The sequence below is a fragment of the Lutjanus erythropterus genome, chromosome 14 (assembly GCF_056507025.1).
Source record: "Lutjanus erythropterus isolate fLutEry1 chromosome 14, fLutEry1.hap2, whole genome shotgun sequence".
In the NCBI taxonomy this organism is placed as follows: domain Eukaryota; kingdom Metazoa; phylum Chordata; class Actinopteri; order Lutjaniformes; family Lutjanidae; genus Lutjanus; species Lutjanus erythropterus.
The window spans coordinates 31,609,990-31,630,980 of record NC_139330.1 but is presented as its reverse complement, the minus strand read 5'-3'; the positions used below and the strand labels follow the sequence as shown (position 1 = coordinate 31,630,980).

The 20,991-nt window shown below is 39.8% G+C and overlaps 1 long non-coding RNA gene across 1 annotated transcript in view; it reads left to right on the top strand.

Moving 5' to 3' along the window:
* LOC146315745 (uncharacterized) overlaps positions 1-20,186 on the top strand; it is an 82,280-nt gene extending 62,094 nt beyond the window's left edge. Inside the window, exon 3 of the long non-coding RNA XR_014771828.1 lies at positions 19,554-20,186. This is a non-coding gene — a long non-coding RNA (uncharacterized LOC146315745). The remainder of the gene's footprint in view (positions 1-19,553) is intronic.
* The last annotated feature ends 805 nt before the right edge of the window (positions 20,187-20,991 follow it).

Below are 20,991 nucleotides of genomic sequence, written 5' to 3'. Positions count from 1 at the left end.
GATGTCATTTGCAATGTAGTTTGGCTTCTTCTCCATTTGGTCCGAAACCAAAAACTCCATTAGGGAATTTCCAATAAACTGATGATTAATATAGATATAAGGTTTCATTTTCCAGTCTTGCGGTGGGCAGTTACTGAAAGAAGACTGCATTGTGCAAACTGCCAAGGAGGCTGGGTTTTATTTGTCATTTTATGATGGTGGACAGGCTCATAATTGAGATGCCTGCATTTCTGACATTAAAGGGTTGTCCAATGCTCGTGTCTCCAACGAAGATGAAACATTCAGACATCACTGGCATTTCAATCAGCGGCAATTTGACCACTGGGATGATCGTCGGTGCCAGAATCGCGGGTCATTAACCATTTCATGCTGTGCAAACATCAATGAGGAGATGCTTGCTGAGGGGCGCCGTCTAGCCAGGATTCTGATTTTCTGTCATGCCCAGTCTGTTCTCGGGTAAACCAGCTTTGATATCCCACAGTTTAAGGTTGCCTCTAAGCAGATTTTGAAGGGGAATCACAGATGGAATTTTATTTAAATTAAATTAATACTGATTCTAGTCTTGACGAGAACAACAGTGAGGCCCTGGACTTCCAGCTATGGCCAGATAAAGAGGCGTCAACTGTTTGTCTGGAATGGATGGTGATGAATAATCCATCCTGTTGTGCAAGCTTGTGAGAGCTCCCTATTGCTTTGAATATCTTAGCCCTGGCTGGTCATATTCCCAGAAAGAGAATGATCTGAGCAAGAGCCGTCATCAGGATGCTGACAGACACATGCAAATACGCAGAAAAATAAAACAGAATACATATGTTTACACCAAATGTGTGCAGACAGTCCTAAGCTCATGCTGTGGGTGTCAGTAAAAGATACCCCTGCAACTGTCATCCTTACACTTTACGGTCGTCCTTCCCAGTAGGGGCTGGTTCAACCCCACTCCTTTGCAGTTTTCTGTCTCATTTTCAGGCCTGGGGCGGCGGGCATCACCGCTGTGTCACCTCGCAGGCAGGAGGATGTTTTCTAAACCAAGCTTTTATGTAGCACTCCAGGGTCTGAGCCAGAAAAAAATAAAAAAAATAATAAAATCACCTTTTCATAAAAGTGGAAATTTTACAGAGGGAATAACTGTGACAAGCAAACAGAAAGCAGAAGATTGTACGGGCATTTTGTCACATTACCGGAGACAAGAAGTGGCAGATAAGCACCTGTAAAATATAATACAACCCAATTCAACAGGCACCACCTTTACAAAAATATTTATTCTCAGTGGAAGTGCAAAATCAACCTTCACTCTTCATCTGTCATTTTGTCTTTTGGTTGTTGTAGGCTCATATATTCTAAGCAACAATAGTGTTTCTTCAGTGCTTCGTAACATGTACTATTAACACAATAACATTTGAAAACTGATCACTTGTGACAAATTGACAGAATTATCAGCCAACTGAGCAGCTCTCCATGGCTTCTTGTTACTGCACTTAAGTAGAGGTATCTGTATTTTACTTGAGTATTTATTTTTCTGACAACTTTTTACTTTTACTTACTTTATTTTGATTTTGCACCATTGCACACCACCTTCCCAACATCAAGACAGATCTCAACCAGTCAGACAACTCATGTTTTAGAATATTTATTGCAGCAGCAGAACACAGAGGTTGGCATCCAGGCTCCGACCTCATCACTCCTCACAGATTATGTTTACTTAGAGATATTGAGGAGTGATGAACGCATATCCTCGACCCCCTGTACGACCTGCCTGCAGGTGGATGCTGGGGTGGTGGTGGGGCTGATTGAACAGGCAGTGATGCTGATGCAAAGCAGCAATGGCCTTGACAGACAGTTTGTGAGAGATGGGAGGTTTTAGCAGTTTAAATAGGACACCTGATTGGAAGGGGTGCGTTTGGTATGCACTACAGAGAATAAAGCATGTCGCGTGTGATTGCAGTGCAGCTTGAGTTGACTGCCTGAACTAGCTTGCAGGAGCTGCTACATAAAAGATGATTCTCTGATGTATCCGTCAATGCATTTCACACACAGGACAAAAATTACATACTAAGACAAAAATGACGTAAAGACAAATAAGGACGTGGAAGATGTAACGATACATTTTCCTGCTTTGTCTTTCTAGTATTGCTTATCTGTTTATTGGACCTCTTCCTGTTTACACTGGCACACACGTGCCCAGTGTACATGAATGGTCGTATAATATGCGTTTTCAGGCGTGGTAGTATGGACGGATATTATTCCTGGAAATGGTGCTTAAATGGCCATCTGGATAGAACAAAAACCTACAGTAGTAGTGTGGAAGTAGCGTGTTTTAGCCCGTTGTTTTGGATTTAAGGCACATTCAGTGTGTTGTTCAGTCTCAGCACATTCAACCTTGTTTCCAGCAGCAGGCTGTTGATTTCAGAGACCAACTCTGATAAAACCAGTGCGCTACCTGCACAGCACGTGCCCAGCATCAGATGGTAGACCGACATAGTTAGAAACTCTGGTGACGAAAAAAAGCTTGAAGACATACATATTTTTTGCCAGTTTGTGGTCTTCGAGCCAAAGTTTAAAGGAGAGTGAAAATTGTAGATCATAAAACAGCTGATCATCAACTAAATCACCTAAACTTTTAGTTTTTTTCAGGCTACGGACCTCTTAACTGAGATATGACTGATTTAGCTGCTTTAACCCTGCCCTCTGCACTTAAACGGGTGGATGGTATGTGAGGGTCTTTTGCTCATGAAGTTACAAAATGATTGAAACATTGTGGCTTACAAGCGTGTCTGTACACTTGGTGATATCCAAAGGGTCAATCAATTGTAAGTGAAAAGCTAAATTTTAAAATAAGGTGGTCAGCACAGATTATTAGAACATTAAAAGAGTAGTCTACTCATTTATTGCACTTCCATGACATTTTTGAAGTAATGATGGACATTTTACAAAAAGACAGTCAAAATCAATGAAACAGAACCAGAAACAACCAGAGATGTCTTTAGTAATCCATGCATTCTTCTTCCTTGTTAAAATGTACTTATACAGTATGAAATATACTTTTACATGACAACTTTTTTCACACATGCAGAAGTTCTTGGGAAGACATTTTGATGTGAAAAGTCTGTGGAGTTCCCCTTTAAGCATGTACAGAATTTCACTCCGTTGTCAGGAACCTTAAGGCATTATAGCAAAAGAAAGAAAACCTAAAAGCAAAGAATGAAACGACCTCAGGTGATATTGGATATTCACCTCATGATACTCAGTTCATACCAGTTCTTATTTTGTGATGCAGTGCTGTAATTTCCTTTTTGGTCTTCCTATTTTCCCGAAACAGCCTTGTGTCCAATTTTCTTTAATGATAAAAGCCCATAATACAAGAACTTTTTTGTTGTTCGATTGACTTCAAATGATGGGAACTATGGCCACAGCAGTATCTGAATTTTATACATGGCTGCTGTAACGAGGCAACAAGTCCTGAAAACTTGGTATATGATTATGTGCCTGTAACAACTTTTCATCAAATGGCTGTTTTTTACTCCTATTTTGTAATAACATTTTCTTTGGAGCACTGTTAAACATGGAGTTCCCTATTACTGACAATGTTCATGCAGTCAAAGTCTGTTATTTTGACTGAAACTGTTCGGTCACTATTTGAAAGTTATTTGCAGGAATATCAAAAACCACCGGACAGCATAATTACTGTTTTAACTATTTTGTTGCATAGATTTTTCTTCAACAAGAAGAAAAATGAGTTGCTTGCAGCACAGCAGTGCTTTGTGGTAAATGCTATTAGCATTCTAACGGGAGCCGAGGCCATCAGGGACGTATCACAGAGACTTGGATACAGCGTTGGAGGCGAGTCCCCGTTCATTCCTAGTAGAGCTGCTCAGTGGCGTTGTGCAGCCCACAGAACAAGCACAGTAGAGGCTATCTTTAGCTGAGTGGCTAACATACAGTGTAGCCCACCACTAAGTCTAGTGGGATAACATGATTTAATCACGAGTCTCTTCTAGACTTTCCAAATGTTATTGGACTTAATGCATCACATGATGTTGTCATCACATGGTTTGGCCACTATGTCAAATTGGTTTCAAAGCCCTGTGCTCTTCCCTGGGGTTTGAGGCCTATCTATGTCTCTAATGTCCTATGTTCCCAGGGTCCAAACTCCTTTAGCAGTGCTAGTGGAAAAGTGGGAAGCATTTTCTACCAATTTTTGTACCTAAGTCCAGGCACATACCCAGAATGAAACACAAAACTGTGTTGACTTTGACAATGATTTAACATTTTTTCTTTTACCTTTTACAGGTTAACCTTAGCTAACAATTTTTGATGTTCCCCTTTCTATCTATGTTAGGATATATGTTAGCTAGCTAGGTAACGTTACCTATGAGGGTTAAGATAAAAAATATGCAGTGGGATGGAAAAACAAGGAAATGATAGTGCCAGGAGACCAGCACACATTTAACTGCATAACTCAGATAGCCACATACATATCCTGGTTATCAGCTAACAATGCAAAGGTTAAAGCTATCTAGCTAGCATCTAATATTAAATTGCTATAGCCAGTTAGATAGCTAATGAATGGTGCAGAATAAAAAAACACTAACCTCCTAAGTAATCCTAGATTGTATCTTTTTTTTTTTTAAAGATTATTGTTTAGGCGTGTTTGTCTTTATTTGATAGTGAAAGCTGAAGATATGACAGGGTGGGGGGTAGAGAAACAGGGGACGACACACAGCAAATGGGCCACAGGTTGGAGTCGAGCTGGCGGCCGCTGCAGAGGACTGATATCCTCAGCACATGGGGTGCGCGCTCTACCAACTGAGCTACAGAGGCGCCCCCCCAGTGAACAGTGAAATGAGTTTAAACTTAAATACATCTATGCAAATTATTCACATCAACCTACCACTGTGTGTTCTGTGAAGCTCTGACTGAAAGAGAACTTTCTGGGAAACTATGGGTGAGCAGGAAGATGAATGAACCAGCAGCTGTGTCAAAGTAACCCAACCAGCTGTTTAGCTGCAAATGAGCCCTTTACAACTCTTTTTACTTAGCATGAGCAACCAAACATTATGTTGACAGTGCCCCAGACAACCCAGAATTATGACCCAGCATAATCAATCCGTCGCAGAAACAACACAACACTTATTTTGAGTGTAATTGTTGAGATAATTCAGGCTGGATCAAAGCGGTGGAGCAGCCAACCAACCAGCATTGCCATCCCTAGAAGATCTCCGAAATTCAGTTTGTAGAGAGACGTTTTAGAGACTTTTTTTTTGTCAAGTCAGACAGAGACCTCTTTAATGCCTACAACAGAAAACAGAGAAAGGATATTTAGTATTAAAGTGGCGAGCTACAGAGCTTTTGATGGCCACAGCACACCGGTCCAACCTCATCCTTTAATCCACAGTTTGACAAAGAGTATATCGGCTTTCAGTGCGGCAGGCTGCCATCTTCCTCCGCTCAAAGCGCTCATTGATCATAAAGGTGAAAGCCACAGCTGCAGAATCTCCACCAGGCGGGTGGTGAGCCTGACACTGCAAAGAGTGTTAGCTGATGTGTGCTCTACTGGAGCTGCTGCTGTACACCTGTAGGGAGCTGCAGTGCAAAAAGTTCTCTGGAGGCTTTTTATCACACAGATATTCATCTGTTCCTGTCATAGCAGGGAATACTTAATGCAGTTTGTTTGAGAACTTTTATCTTTTGTCATTTATTTGTTTGTTATGGGGGAAGCTGAGGTCTTGCCATCCATGTGAATGTTTTAATTAGACTATTACCTCAATCTAATTATTCAGCAATTGAGTTATTACAATGCTTCTTTTGAAATACAATATAGGGACAGTTACTTTAATTTCCTCTGCTCATTTTACTTCACTTTACTTCCTATCCTTCCTAACCATTGGGATTTGTTGAAAAATGAACCAATATTACCTGCAGCTCTGTGATCGAGGTTGATGGATGGAAGAGGGGAAATTGTCAGCCATACTGTGAGGCAGAGACTTGTGTGTTTCCAAACACCTCCTCACTGCAGTGCAAATGCTATAGATAGTATGAAATGTGCTCTTTAGGTTTGTAAACTTCTGGCAGTGATGTAGCATGCTGTCATTCAGTGTGAGCATATAGGTTCAAGTCCTAATTATCTGTCCGGGTCTGGTTTTGACTGTTTGGGCTAGGCCTTGTAGTTTCAGTTTATGGAATTCTGAATTTGACACGATATTTAAGACATTGGTGCGACTCTGTGGCAACAGCTTGGAGAAGCTCATCTTTCGACCTGCCAGTCTTTCCATGCACAAAACCATGCCCATAAGAACTTGTTGCCCCAGTTTTCATGCACTGCTCTTCTCTGTGCTGTAGCCATTAGCTAGTTAGCAATCCTTTTAGTTGATGCTACACTAGTCTGACTCACTGGATGTAGACTGTGGATATAAGCCTACCATTGGCCACCTATTTCAGGCAGATAACTCACTTAGCATGTTTAAAGTCTCCATGGTTACAGGAAACAAGCTAACTAGCAGCTTGTTGCCTTTTCCTTTGCTGGGATTTGGCCATTTTAATGCCAGGACTCACCTTCCCTGCTGCAGGTTTCTCTCCAAAACAAGTTTCCCCAACACTATTTTGCAGGGGCACCATCTCTGCAACCTGGGCTTTGCACCACCCAAGACCCAACGTGATTGCTATAACAAAATACACACAGGCACGAGCAGTTTTTCCCCAGTAGCAGAATAATAATGTGTGGAGCCAGATCTTAACAAGTGGCTCCGTTCATGACCTCCCCCAAAATATATTCATGACTTGGATGGACACGTTCAACAATCATATATATGTTCAGGTGTCAAAATACTGTGGCGTCCACATAGCTTTGAACATATTTCTACCTGAAAAGAAGTTGTTTTGAATGTGACCTTGTATTCTCTTCTATCTGAAGACAGGCCATGTAAATACTGAACTTCCCTGAGGAGATCAATAAAATCTAATTATGAAACTGCAACTTTCCACTTTGAGGAAATTTGTTTACTTGTCCTGCCACCTCTTGTATATTTGGGCGACTTCCCTTTCCTATTACAGTCAGTCATCTTTATGAGCTCCCTTCCTTTCCACGGTGTCTATCCTGAAGCAGAGGTGACCAGCATCGCATAGAGAAATGGCGAACACGGACTGTGTGCAATAAACTAAAAGCGATGCTTATGTTATCATGTGTCTCTGAACAGGGCCATGTCTCCTGCATTAGTGTCACGGTGTTTCTTTTCTTAAACCCTGCTCATGGATACAACACTTGCCTACAGCAAAAAATCGCAAACATCACTGAAGAGCCAAATTCAAGGCAAAAGGGACAAAGATGAATAATGTAATGATGTATAATGAATTCATATTCCTGTTCATTTACTTTTTTTTTCAAATGACTCTTAATTTTTCTAGTTTTATACAATTACAAGTGACAAGGTCTGTTGGCAGAGTTATCCTAGAAGAAAATGTCACTAGTGTGGGTGTGCTATATGCAGCCCCTCCAGGAAGTTGTGATGTTGCAATTGCAACAATCCACGCAAATTCAACCAATCCCTGTGAATTCTGTGGGAACTAAACTTTTTTTATTAACTTTTGTTGCATTTTTATTTTCATTTGTTACAGAAAATAACACAGCATTCACTGTTATTGTTAATGCCATTTATCAATGTGCCTCCAGGTGAACTTCTTCATTTACAAATAAATCATATTTGATAAAGTTTTTGCAATCCTGAGCTTTTGTGGTTTTGTTCTCCCTGGAACAAGTGGATTTGATTTTAATAAATTACAAAACCCACAAAAAATTAAAGAAAAGACAAAAAACTACAACATGCATCGCAATTTATTATTATTATTTTTTAGAAAGGCTACATTGAAATCAGGCGTTTTAGGCCACAGCAATCACAAAAATACAACTGAATACGTCTCTTGTTGTTCAGTTGTGTACTTACATTATCCCTGTTACGTACCACAGTGTCTGTGTTGTTGGACCCTCCTCTGCCCAGGTTCTGCCTCTCCTCCACCTTGCAGGTTGCAGTGATTGACAGCAGGTGCAGCCACTCTGCAATCAGGACCTATTGTGTTAAAAGCCTGGAGAGTGCAGCCTGACGGGCCTAATGGGCCATTCGGCAGACTGAGGTCTGCAAGACCGCAGTCTAATCCTGCAGTAGCAGGCTAGATTACTCGTGGCAGTTGTGTGACCAGTGCTTTGCTAGCGCTCTCAGCTACTGAAGGCACATGTCTTTGTGTACCATGTGCCTTCTTAACCTCCATGGTTGGCAAGGGCAGTCATCTGGGCGCCCCCATGTGCTTTGCTAGCTCCACCACCTAACTGCATTTGTCTAACTGCTCCCATGATCCCATGCTGCTTCACAATATCACCAAACTACATTTTACTATTAATCTACAATAGCAGCTCCCTGACTGTGTTTGTCCTGAACGGAATGGAGTCTTAATTAATATCAATGGTAACACCTGCAACTGTATTTCGTGCCAAAAATGGCTGCTGGGGAATAAAAGTCTATTGATATAGGCTGCTTAAATGTAATCAGCTGATTGCAGGGAGAGTTTGATGATAAGTTTACTTTTTAATTGTTAAAAAGCAGGGTGGCAAAACTATAAATTTGCTTGGCAAATTGATTAATGGGGATGCATGATCCACATATGTGCTATTGCTGAGGCATCTATATGACTTACAGGAGTCGACTTATAGTATGTAAGGTTAGTTTTGACTGTGCTGTAAGGTGCTTTTGGACCAGCTAGATGGTGCAATAAGCTTTGTTCATTCAGGTTTTCAAGAGTATTGTTACAACACCAGCAGCATTTGAAAGCTTCTCTGTATGGAATCACAGTATCACTGACACATCATAAAAAATAATAGAATACAGAGATCATTAACATATGCTGCAATCAAATCATATGTAATTGAGAACCATATTAAGTTGGCAACCTAATTTCCACAAAGCAGGTAAATTTGAAATAGTCACTATTTAACTTCACAGTGAGCAAATTATCACTGTTGCTTGTTTAAATACAGGACTGTTTTTTAATTGAGGCATCCAGCAGAGTTTCCTCCTCAGTGAAAATAACAATTTCATGTGTTGATTAAAAGAAATACTGTATGTGTAGTTAAAGTGATGGATTCTTTTCTTTACATCTTTAAAAGTATGGTTAAAGTTCTGTTATTCGCCATAAGTGTGTAGTAACCAGCTTTTAGACAATTATATTTGTCTGAGGGAATTTAAGGCTGAGGTAGCTTATATTGCACCATAGTTTAAAATGATTTAATCACACAATATTCTCCCCGAATGTCCAGATGGCCATTCCGCCTCGATATATGGAGGATGTATTAGCAGTGGTGTCGAGGAGCTGCTGGGCTGCTTCCTCACCCTCTGCGTCGCAGGTGGGATGGGTGAGGGGAGGCATCCATCCTGGGCTAGTCTCCATCCACTGAGACCCTCCCCAGGTTTGTGAAATGAACTTTGTGTGAATGTCTAATGAGTCTTTTAGTGCTGGCACTTCAAGTCCTGCAAGCTGGAACCCTGCCGATTCTCCCAGGGGTGCCGGATGAGGAATGATGAGGATGCTGTTCTGTTATAGGGGCAGCAGGGTTAAAGCTGGGGTAGTAAGATTTTCTTTTGGTGCCGAACTCTATAATAACCTTTGAGTATAATGTAGTTGAAATGGTCTCAGAGAAAATTAAACTTCTGCTTCTCCTTTCTGCTTTTCAGTTTCAGGCTTTAGAAAATCGAGTAGAAATACTCGCCTTGCTTGATTTAAATGCTGCAGCTGCGGTGTCCACCTTTGAAATTTCTCATCTGGACCAGAATAAATTTTTTGTACGTCTGTTTCACATTAATCACACTTTTCTTAGGACCTTTCTCAAAAACAAATTCACGGAAAAAACTTAATAAGATATTGGTGAACGAGGCCCTTTGTTCTCACAGCTTAAGAAGCAGCTTATACAAACCACACACGTCCAAAGAATATCACGTGAATCGTGTGTTGAATTAACAGATTGTGGCTTTTTAGTGATACATATCAGCATCATGTGGCTAGCTACTTGGGCTGCTAGTTAGCAAAACTAACTAGCCAAAAAAAACACAAATCACAATAGGATTTCAACATGTTTAACATACACTCTATGGCTCCAACTCATTATTTGGACTGCTGTTTTCATTTTTAGCCACATATCGCTCCTTTAACATTAGCATACTTAGCATATTAGTTTAAGTAATGTCGAGAACCTTCTGGTGTGTAGGTAAAAATGTTGAAATGAAAAATGAATGGTTTAATTTTTTGTTTTTTAGCTGCGTCATTGTACACAGAGCAATGCAACAGCACAGCGGGCTATAAACTTTACTAACCAAGTTTCTAAATTGCCACAAATCACAAAAACAGCTGTGATGGAAGCGGAGCAGAGTGATAGAAATGGAGCGCAGGAGACGCGCTGCAGCCACCATTTCGCCGTTGCGCACAGGCGCGGGTGTGGTACAGCGCTTGCTTGTTGTTTGTGCTTGTTTTGGCCTTTGACAGGTTCAGACTGTTGTTCTACGTCTTTGACTAAAGGATCGCAAGAGTGTGAGATATTTTGTTGAACCAGAAACAGCTTCTTTTTTTTTTAATAACTTTTTCCAAAGTAATCAGACTCCCTCTGTAAAACGTCATCATCGTCAGCTTCGTTTAAAATGGACAGAATCAAAATTAAACTCACCAAAAATATCCTGGTTCATATAGGAATTTAGTTTGGTGCATTTCACTCTAGAAAAATATTAATATAATATGACAAAATCTGATTCGACTAAAACAAATTCTAAGTCTATTTTTAAGACAGTAGCTGTATTCTGAATACCACCAATTAATACTGTAATGGAATACAGTTAGTCATACTTTGTACTTAATGCCATTATTCCCCAACCCTGTTTCTCAGTCGTCTCCCATGTGACTGCGCTGCTTTACCTATTAAGATTACACAATCTTCAGTAGCTGCCAAATCAGTGCTGTAGAGTTTCAGGGCTGCACAATTAATCCTGTGTTAACAGCGATCTTGATTTTGCCTTTCACAATTAATTAAGCTTGATCAGGTGAGATACTGACATTTTGCATTCGACGTGCCTTTTCCAGTGCATCAAATCAAGCGCTCCCCGTACACAAGTAAACTGTCTCACCAGTCATAGGTGATTAACTGGTCTCATGCCTCCAAAACACGGCTGTGGCTCCAGGCAAGAGCATTTTCACTACAAAGGAAACCTGCAAGTGTAATGGAACTGCATTTGTTATGCCGGATGAAGCCCTTTGTATTTGTTTGCATGCTGTGGTGGCACTGCATGATTATAGTTAGAGTCAGGTTTTATTTAGTTCAACTTTAGAGAGGTTTTCTGTGTGTATGTTTTAGATCCTGGCCGTAGTGCAGGAATAAAGTAGTAAGAGCTGATGTTAAAAACTTGTGAATTGTGGTGAGATTTTGGCACATCTTGTTTTCCTGATCTTAAGTTTTTTTTTTCTCTTTGTGAACAGAATATAACAAGAAGTGATGACCAGACTTCACGAACCACCAGGACGCCTTGTTGCACAACACACTGCTTGACAAAAGGCCGAAATGTCTGTGAGGCTTAGCAATACAGATACAGAGCAAAATGATGCTCTGAATACACCCAGTTATACATTCTCTCTGCCTCAGAGAGGTTACAGTTCAACTAAATTCTGAAACTCTTATTCAGAAAATGTATATTTGATGTTGATGCGTGAGAAAACATTCACTGAGACATTCTCACAGCTGCTATATGCTCAGCTCCTTCAGGAGCTTGACAACACAGTAACAGCTCATATAAAGTATTAGTTTATTAAGCGTGACTCAACATAAGGAAACTCATGTGTTAAGTCAGCAATCAGTGGTGAAATAAGAGTTTAAATAAACACAATCAGAACCAGTCTTCCAGGAGGCAGAGCGAGGTAGCCATCTTGGAATGACTCAGCTTATAGATCCTTTTTAGTGCCGACAGTGTCATGATTACATGAGCTGTAGGGCTGAACGATTTTGAAGGAATATCTAATTGCGTTTATTTTCGTTGATGTTGCAAATTGATGTTGCAAATTGCTGTTGGAAAGGATCATTTTTACATCACTATTCTCATTTTCATTGAAAAACACATTAAAATGATTATGGTGTGTTATTTTTTTTTCAGCAAACAAAGATGTTTTCTGAAGTCTGGAGAATGATGTGTTGGCCAGGACGCCTCTGCAGCACCACAATATTTCATTTAAAAAGGAATTCTGACACATATTTCACCTTTAACAAATACTGTGCATCCTGTGATTTGATAGCTGCAGTAGACTTTATTGCCTTTTCAATAAAATTTTGATTAATTTGTCGGCGCTAGTTAGCTGGAAGCAAAACAAAGGAAAAACTCGAGGCAAACATAAATCAGAAGAACTACACACAACATACTTGTGTTTTCTTCACTCCATAGTGGCATAAGGCCATTATCATATGATCTTTAAAATGTAATCAAATGAGCAGAACCACATGTATGCAAGCTTGCTGTAGCCATTCTAGCATACAAAGAATATTATGACTTCTAAAGGCCCTGACACTGGAAAAAAAAATACTAACATCTGTCTCTTGGGAAAGGGAACAATTAGCATTCATTCTCTGGTCATGTGACTCTAAAGTACTCATGGGTATTTATCAGCTCCAGTCTTGCAGTGATGGAAACATGACTCCCGGTTAGACATGCTGGTTTTTGCCCGTTTTCCCAACGTGGCACTTGAAGGCTCGCTTCTGTCTGTAGCTTCTTTGGTCATCTCAGCAACAAATTCTATCCAACTCCATTCAAGCAGCACTTGAACATTAACATCTGGCTCTGGGCTAAATGACTCTGCTTTAGTCACAGGTATTTGTGGGCTCCAGCTCCGGTGATGGAAAACATAACACCTGGATGAACATCCTAATTTTTGCTCCTTTTCCAGTACGATCTTTGAAGGCTTGTCACCTCAATCGGTAACTTCGAATCGGAACATCAATGTAGATTAATCAGCTATGAGTCTGAAAGGTACACTGAAGATAATGATATTTACCCTTGTGTGTGTCAAATTGACCCATTTTAAATTTTTACCAGAAGAATTATGCAGGAATAAATTTTTTTAAACCTGAAAATTCATGGCCTAAACCCATTTTCTGTGAAGTATAAGATGTAGACACTCTCTCTGTCCCTCAGTTTTCAATTGAATCAGTTTTATTGGCATGACATTTTAGATCAAACACGCTACCAACATTATACACAATACATACAATGTAATATACAGTAAATAGTAAATGTTAAAAGTGAATTAAACAAGAAAAAGAGTAATAAACCTTACATTAAAATATTTCTTGCTTTGTTGCAGACAGAAACATATTCTCCTGCCAGTTCCGCCGTAATGCAATCTTCTCCTAGACAGATTTGAATGAGGTTTTTGGAGAGTAAGAAAGTCTGAGTTTTTCTGGTTGAGTTTTTGGAAAAAAAAATCTTTTGATTCTTGGTATTTCTCTCTTACTTAACCACTCACAGAGTCATTTTTGAGAGAAGTATTTCATAGCCAGTGACTGCAACAATATTAGGTTCACTAACAAAGACCACACCAACAAAGATATGCAGTCGAACAGTTAATTGGTTGTTAAGGATGGAGGACAGCTTGGATGACGAGGTAGGGATCTGGAGGTGGGGTGGAGGGAAGGGGTTAGGGTATGAGTGATGGCGGGATGAGGGTAAAAAGATGTGGGATGGAGGGAGAGGGATGGGGGGGTGCAGTATGTGGGATGTACAGGATGAGAGGAAATGGGAGATGGGATGTAGGGTTTAAGGTGTTGGACAGACGGATTCGTATGGCGGAGTCGGCTGGTGGCCGGTGGACCGCTTGGAACCAGGAGAGGTTGAGACTCTGGGTAGGGGTATTGTCCTGTGCAGTCTTCTAAGTTGATTAGGTCTTCTTTCCTTGCTCTTTGTGCTTCTACAATGGATAAACTCTGCGCGTATTTGACGCAGAGCGGAACGGAGAGCCACATCTGGGAGGCGCCGCAGCACTGCCGGTGAAACCAGAGGCATTGTCTAGAATGGCCGCGGACTGTTCCTGCTGGTGTGGCGCGGCCGTAATGTCACGTAGCCGTGCCTGATGTTCAGAGCTCCTGTGCTTCCTGTGAAAACAGAGTTAAGTTCTTGTTGTGTGGAAATGAATCCATCTGAAGCATGTTCTTTGTTCCTGCATCTTGTTATAAAACTTCTCTATTATTTCTATTGTTCATCGCCTTGCTTTGCTTTGATTATAATGAGGTAAAAAAAAAAAAAAAAGGTATCCCGTGTTAAAAAGTAACATTGTCACCTGCATCCATGCTGCTTTCCACTTTTCAGTAACCCTGTTTTCTGCCGTGTTGAACGCTGACGTTGAACATGACATGTCAGAAAAAAAGGTAAACGTGTCTGCTGGCAATGGAAAAGGAGCCGATCAACTATTTCTGGTGGATTTAACTGGGTTAAAAAACTGCATATATGTGCTAAGTTTGGTGTAAACGGCATGTTAAATGGCTTCTTTTAAACAAAGTCTAGTTGTAAAGATGCCCTCTGGAGAAACATTACACAGCTAATGACACCTAAAGCTCTGATCCTCTTGCCTACACTCAGATTTTAAACCGCTCAGCTAAAAGCTTTTGTAGAGGAGCTGTATTTCTTCATATGTGAGCAGGAGCCGGGCTCACCTCCCTATACCCCATGCACCGTTCTCATCCCTTGGGTAGAGCAATGGATAACAAAAGAGAGTGTGTGTGTGTGTGTGTGTGTGGTAAATTTATGAGGCGGCCGGGCCTGGCTGTGCCTGCGGGCCTGGGTGCAGATGACTTTCCCTGTGCTCCTGTGAGGAATTACTGTGACAGGAGGAGCAGAGGGATGCTGAATGGTGCACAAACAAACGGCTGTGGGATGAGTGAGACTGTCCTGTGATGGCACTAAAATCACCTGATATATGACTGACAGCTTTTTTTTTTTTTTTTTGCCTCTGAGAAAGTTAACTAAAACTCTTGTCCTCTTAAATCATCAGAAGTATTTATTCTCATTTCTTTGAAAAAAAAAAAGTGTTTCCACCCTCAGGAACCTTTCGTTATGGAGCTGCCTCTAATTATTTATTGAGATTTTGGCAGCGGATGCTTGTGTGTAAGCATTTTTAGTATTGTGCAACATTTTCTAAACTTTAAACCATTTTCTCACTCATGCTGTGTGTGTTAATGTGGTAGCCAACAACTTTTTTGCATGTTTTGGTCCATAAATAACAAATCATGAATACTTTATTGCAGCTCACCACGGTGCTATAAACACTCAAGAAGAACTGGCGTACCACTGGGTTCCACTCATTTCTGTGAAGTCTGAAACTTTTTAAATAACTGCATTAAAGGCATACGATGCAGGATTTTCAAACTCCAAGAACAATGTATAGTATATAGACTCAAACTAAAATAATCCCTCTAAAATGTAGAGCTCCATCAGTTGTTATATCAGCCAGATTGTTTCATTTTGAGTGGATCTTTTCCAGAACTCTGTCCACTGCCAAAAAAAAATTCCTTTCTCTCTTTTGTTGTACCTGAAAGTGTCTCAAGGCCGGCCAACTTCTGCCAGACTTCAAAATCTTTGCTGACTCCGCGCAAAAACTCCCAACAGCTCTGCAGAATCAGATATATCAGCGCTCTCGTCACAAGCTATAGAGGATAGAGGAAATCCACTTGCTTTGTCCGTGATTTGCTCACAGCCGTTGATGTCCTCGATGTGGGACGTAATGGTGTTGCAGGACAAGCAGATTTGGGAGGAAGCCTGCGCCTGATTAGGTAGTCTTAGCCAGTAGTCAAACAAAAAATTTTGAAAAGATAGTTGCCATTCTTTTTTGTTTTTCGTAGTATGTGATTTGTTATAGACTGTTTTCAATTTGTTTCTTTTTTTTTTTGTTGCAGTATATTCTTCGAATTTTTCAGAAATACTCTGCTTTGGCAATATGTACAGTGTTACGTCATGCCAATAAAGCAGTTTAATTTGAGTTGAAATTGAAAATGATAATTCTTTAGAGACCCTGTAGTAGAATAAAATAGGGAAGCTTAACAGCGCTGTGCTATGCATTTCTTTAAAACTCAGAATTAGTAAGTATTAGTATTATTTTTTTTTACATTTTGTGAAAATAAGGAGAACAGAAGGTTGTCAAATGCCACGGTGGGCCAAAAGACAGGAATTCCACTCAATTTTGGGCCACAGGCCTCAAACAAACTTTTTGTTTGTTTGTTTGTTTTGTTGTCGTTTTTTCGATTCCATTATGACAGTAAACTGAGTACCTTTGGGTTCTGAGTGAAACAAGATGTTTGATGACATCATCTTGGACTTTGAACGCTGATTGATATTCTTCACCGTTTTCAGACATTTTAAGGACCAAACAACTCATGGATCGATTGCGAAAATAATCGTCAGGTTAATCGAGTCTGAAAATAATGGTTTGTTGCAGCCCTGAACTGGTCGTGTTATTAACTGTAGGAAAATCAAACTCATATCAAAAACATTACATCATGCTTTTGGAAATAATGATGAGCACATCATTTGTAGTCAGGTCCAGCTTACTTTATTTGTCCCTGTAGGTAGATTTTTTTTGGCAGTCTGTGGATAACATCCAATAACCTAAATGAAAAATGAAAAAAACAAAACAAAAAAACTTTAACCTATTTTTATTCTGGCTCCTTACACCACAAAAAAATTAAAGCTACTACAAGGAAAAGTGCTTCAATTTTGGATAGTGCTTGAAACTGCCAGATTTTATAGGAAGTTAATGATTAATAATTATTCAATTAATTGTCAAATAAGAATTGAACTGATTAAACGTGCATTAATTTATAATTAATTGATAATCTGGAAATGTCATTAATTCCATCTTATTTGATGTTTTGTGTTTTCATTGAATAAAGAAACTTAAGATTAAACTTCAAATAAGGGTAGCATGTTGGTTGATAATAGCACAGTAACAAGATTTAATGCGATGAAGAGGTGAAATAATCATTTTGTGTGTAACTTTGTTATTTACTAGCTGCTATGTGCTGGAAAAGCTTGAAAATACACCTTGAAAAGTGCTTCAATTTGACTTTGGAAAAGATGGAGGAACCCTGAAATTGTGATTTTCATTGACATGAGCAAATCTAATTTTGAGGACCTCAGAACAGACAAAGTCTTGGGGACCCACTGTTGGGGAGCCCGGACCCCAGGCTGGTCTAAAGCATAACACGCTGTAACACACACTTGTTTTATCTAATTTAAAGGGAAATCCAATACTGTGGCAGGCTTTAAGAATAATTATATAGAAACAGCCAATCTTCCCTCTGATGATCTCGTTGGTCATATAGATACATCAGTAATAAATTGAGCCTGTTTCAGAATGAGTTCAAAACTCCTTGTAGTAGCTTTAAAGAAAACTATAAAGAGCACTGGTGTCACATCACTGCTGATTCTCCAGGCCTCATGCTTTACTTTTCCATGACCTGTCAAAGTGCTGAATTAGAGAATGTTGACCTTTATTTTGACACCGGCACCAGTGACAGAGGAGGAAGAGGTGAGGAGATATAAACGTGTGTTCAGATGACGCATCTGCACCGACACGTGTGTTATGTGCCTCCGTAACAGAAGCGCGCGCACACACACACACACACACACACACACAGACATATACAGGATAAGGTGTCTTCAATGTTGAGGTGATGATAAATGTCAACTGTCAGATTTGAAAGGGATTGAAAGCCTACATATCCAGCTTTATAACCTTTTGCCTGGTTAATATCACAGTTTAATGCTTATTGATGATAAATTGCTTGTTACTAACCTTCGTTTTCTGATTCTTTTTCTAATTTCTTCAGCTGCAGGTTTCAATTCTCTTAATGCCACATGACCAGCAGTCATTTAAACAGTAAATCTTGATTGATATTGTAAATTGGAAACACTTACATAGTTTAGATCGTAGAAAACCTTCAAAACGTGTTTATCTAACTCATGACACAGAAGGCTCCTCAGACTTTCACCATTTAGAGAGTTTAAACAGAACATACAAAACATATTTTGCAGGTTCAGTAAGTGGTGTTAAAATAAAATACTTTCTATTTTGCTAATTGAATAAAAGTCAATGTATTCTGATCTAGCAGTGTCTAGCACAGTTTTTTTTCCATTAAAAAGCTGCACATCACATCTTCTTTGAGAAGAAAATGAGACAGCTGCTGCTCAAACACGTCCTATCTGAGCCCGTGGGCTCATGAGCCAAACTGTTCAACATAGTATATGTGTCATGCTGACTTCAATCAAAATATGATTTGCTGTCTCTGAACAATTCAAAATGGATCCAGTTGGAGTTCAGAGAACTGTGAGATTCAGGAAATTGTTCAGATTTTGTTCAAAGACTGAGGACACGGTCTATGAGACGAAAATCCTTAAATAATGGCTTTGGACTCAAGTCAGATCTGTACGAAATGGAAAGTTGTACTGACGAGATACAAGCTGCCTGACATTCAGTTTTATTGATTACATTTATGATTACAGTTCTTAGACAGACTGAAAATTGCAATTGGCCAAAATCTTAATCGACAGGTCAGACCCTTAAAAAAATCGGAAATCGGTATCAGCCAAGAAAATTGAAATCGGTGCATCTCTAGTTATAAGTAAAAGTCCTGCATTGAAAATATTACTAAAGTAAGATTACAAAAGTATAAGCATCAAAATATACTTTAAGTTCCAAAAGTAAAAGTGCTAATTATGCAGAATAGCCCATTTTATTAATGTGTTCACCACTGTAATGTTAGGGCTAATTTCAACTACTTTGCTGGGTAATTTAACCCATTAAAATAATGTATAAAAAATATAAATACATTAATTAAATAAGAAAAAAAATAATTCATTAGTTGACTTATATTTTGTGTTATAATCCTAAGTAACTAATAACTAAAGCTTTCAAATAAATCTAGACAAGTAAAAACTACAATATTTCCCTCTGCGTCTAGTGCAGTTGAAGCAGAAATGGAAATACTTAAGTCAAGTACAAGTATCACAAAATTTTACTTAGCATAGTAGTGAATGAGTAAATGTACTCAGTTACCTTCCAAAACTGCCTGTAAATTAATCTATTTTTAGCAAAAGAAATAGTATGTGCCAGCTCTCATGTTAAAGCTTAAGATAACTCCAGTTCATGAAGTTAATATAGGAATTATGATCTTTTGCTTGCATCCATCTCATTTACCATTGACCTTTGTTTTTTACCCTGTTCGCAAACCACTGTTAGCTCCATTGACATATATGATATAGACAAACAACATGGAAGCTCCTGAAAAGTAAAACCAAAACTTTTCAATTGCCCCCTGGTGGTTGGCTGCAGTATAGGTCATAAAATCTGCTCCCTCAATATTAGCAGATGGGACATGGACCAAACCAAAAAAAGAAAAAAATCAAAGCACACATCGAAAACTTTGTTACCAAAGATGGATTCTTTAATTTTAGGTAGTTCATATTATGCTAATATCTGTTCCAATGTTCATTTTTCAGATGAGTTTGGTTATTTGGCCGTCTCTCATCCTCACCCATCTACTGAGCATCAGTGATATCGAGGAGGTGAGGTGCCTGCCGAGCCCAGAGGACACTAAGAGGCAACACCCACCCCAGCCACAGCCTGTTCACCCTGCTGCCGTCTGGAAAGAGACAGACAGAAATATCTGCTGCCGTACCACCAGACTGAAGAGCAGCTTCTTCCCTCAGGCTGTGAGACTTTTAGACTCGTTCTCAGCACTCCATGTAAAATAGTTTGTTTTTATTTTTATCTCTTCAATCAATCTTCTGCAATTTTGAATCTCGTTTTCTAAGAGTAACATCTAAATCTATGCAACCCTGTTGTGTAACGATAAATAAATTGATCTTGTGTCTTAACCCACTGATGCCACAAAAGAGGGCTGATTGACGGCTGAGCCCTGCTCGTGAATGAGATGGCTGGGTGTATGGGCGGGACCTTCGTACTGTGGTAAGATGGATGTTTTTGCTTCATTTTTGTACAGTATGAGGAGGGGGAGGACCCTATTGGATTTGTTTGGATTCTTCCATTTTTTTTGCGTTTTTGAGAGGCTAAACATGCTTGATGGTGCATGAAACTTGGCACACATATTAGTTGTGGTGAAAAATTTTGTCTGATAAAGATTTTGGCAGCGGCTGTGGCCAAACGGCTTAGCCGTGCGCTCCAAACAGCAGCACGTTCCACTGACATGCACAAAAATCGGTACGCAAATGTATCATGTCCAGATGCACAAAAAAGTCTCAGTAACCCACAGACTAATACCAACAGGAAGTCGGACATTTTGAATTTCGTGTTCGATTTTGGCAATGTCTGTGCATTGTATTTGAACAAACCATCCACACTAGTTTATGATCTAAATTCTGAAGGGTATGGCCGTGGTGTGGCCTTAAGTTTCGATGCCTCACCATGAAAAGGGAAATTTCTACAACAACCCCAACAATCCCAGCCTGAACACATCGACATGCTAATCAGGACTCATAGTCATAGCGCCACCTACTGCTAACAGGGATCAAGCCTCCTGTATCTACAGTTGACATACTGGGACATGATGTAGAATTGGTGGGTGTTCTGTAACACAACCTGGTGGAGACAGGAAGTAACATCAAAATCCTTCCCACAGTATCCTAACTGCATGAAAATTCAGAGCCTCTTTGACTGGGGGGCGTCCAGCCACAGGGCTGCAGCCAGCACATGCCCCAAGTGGTGCTGGGGCACGAGGGCCAATACAGTGCTGCTTGCAGCTTTAATTTACTGCCAATGGTTAGCATCAAATACAGAACTGAAGTTACACCCCTTCTGGCAGACCACCATGGGACCTTAGTCTGTGGCGATTGATTATTTTTGATCCTGTTTGAACTGTGCCATGAATCATGCATATGTTGTTTATAAAAGATAATTTTACAAGTCAAGAAAGTCGCA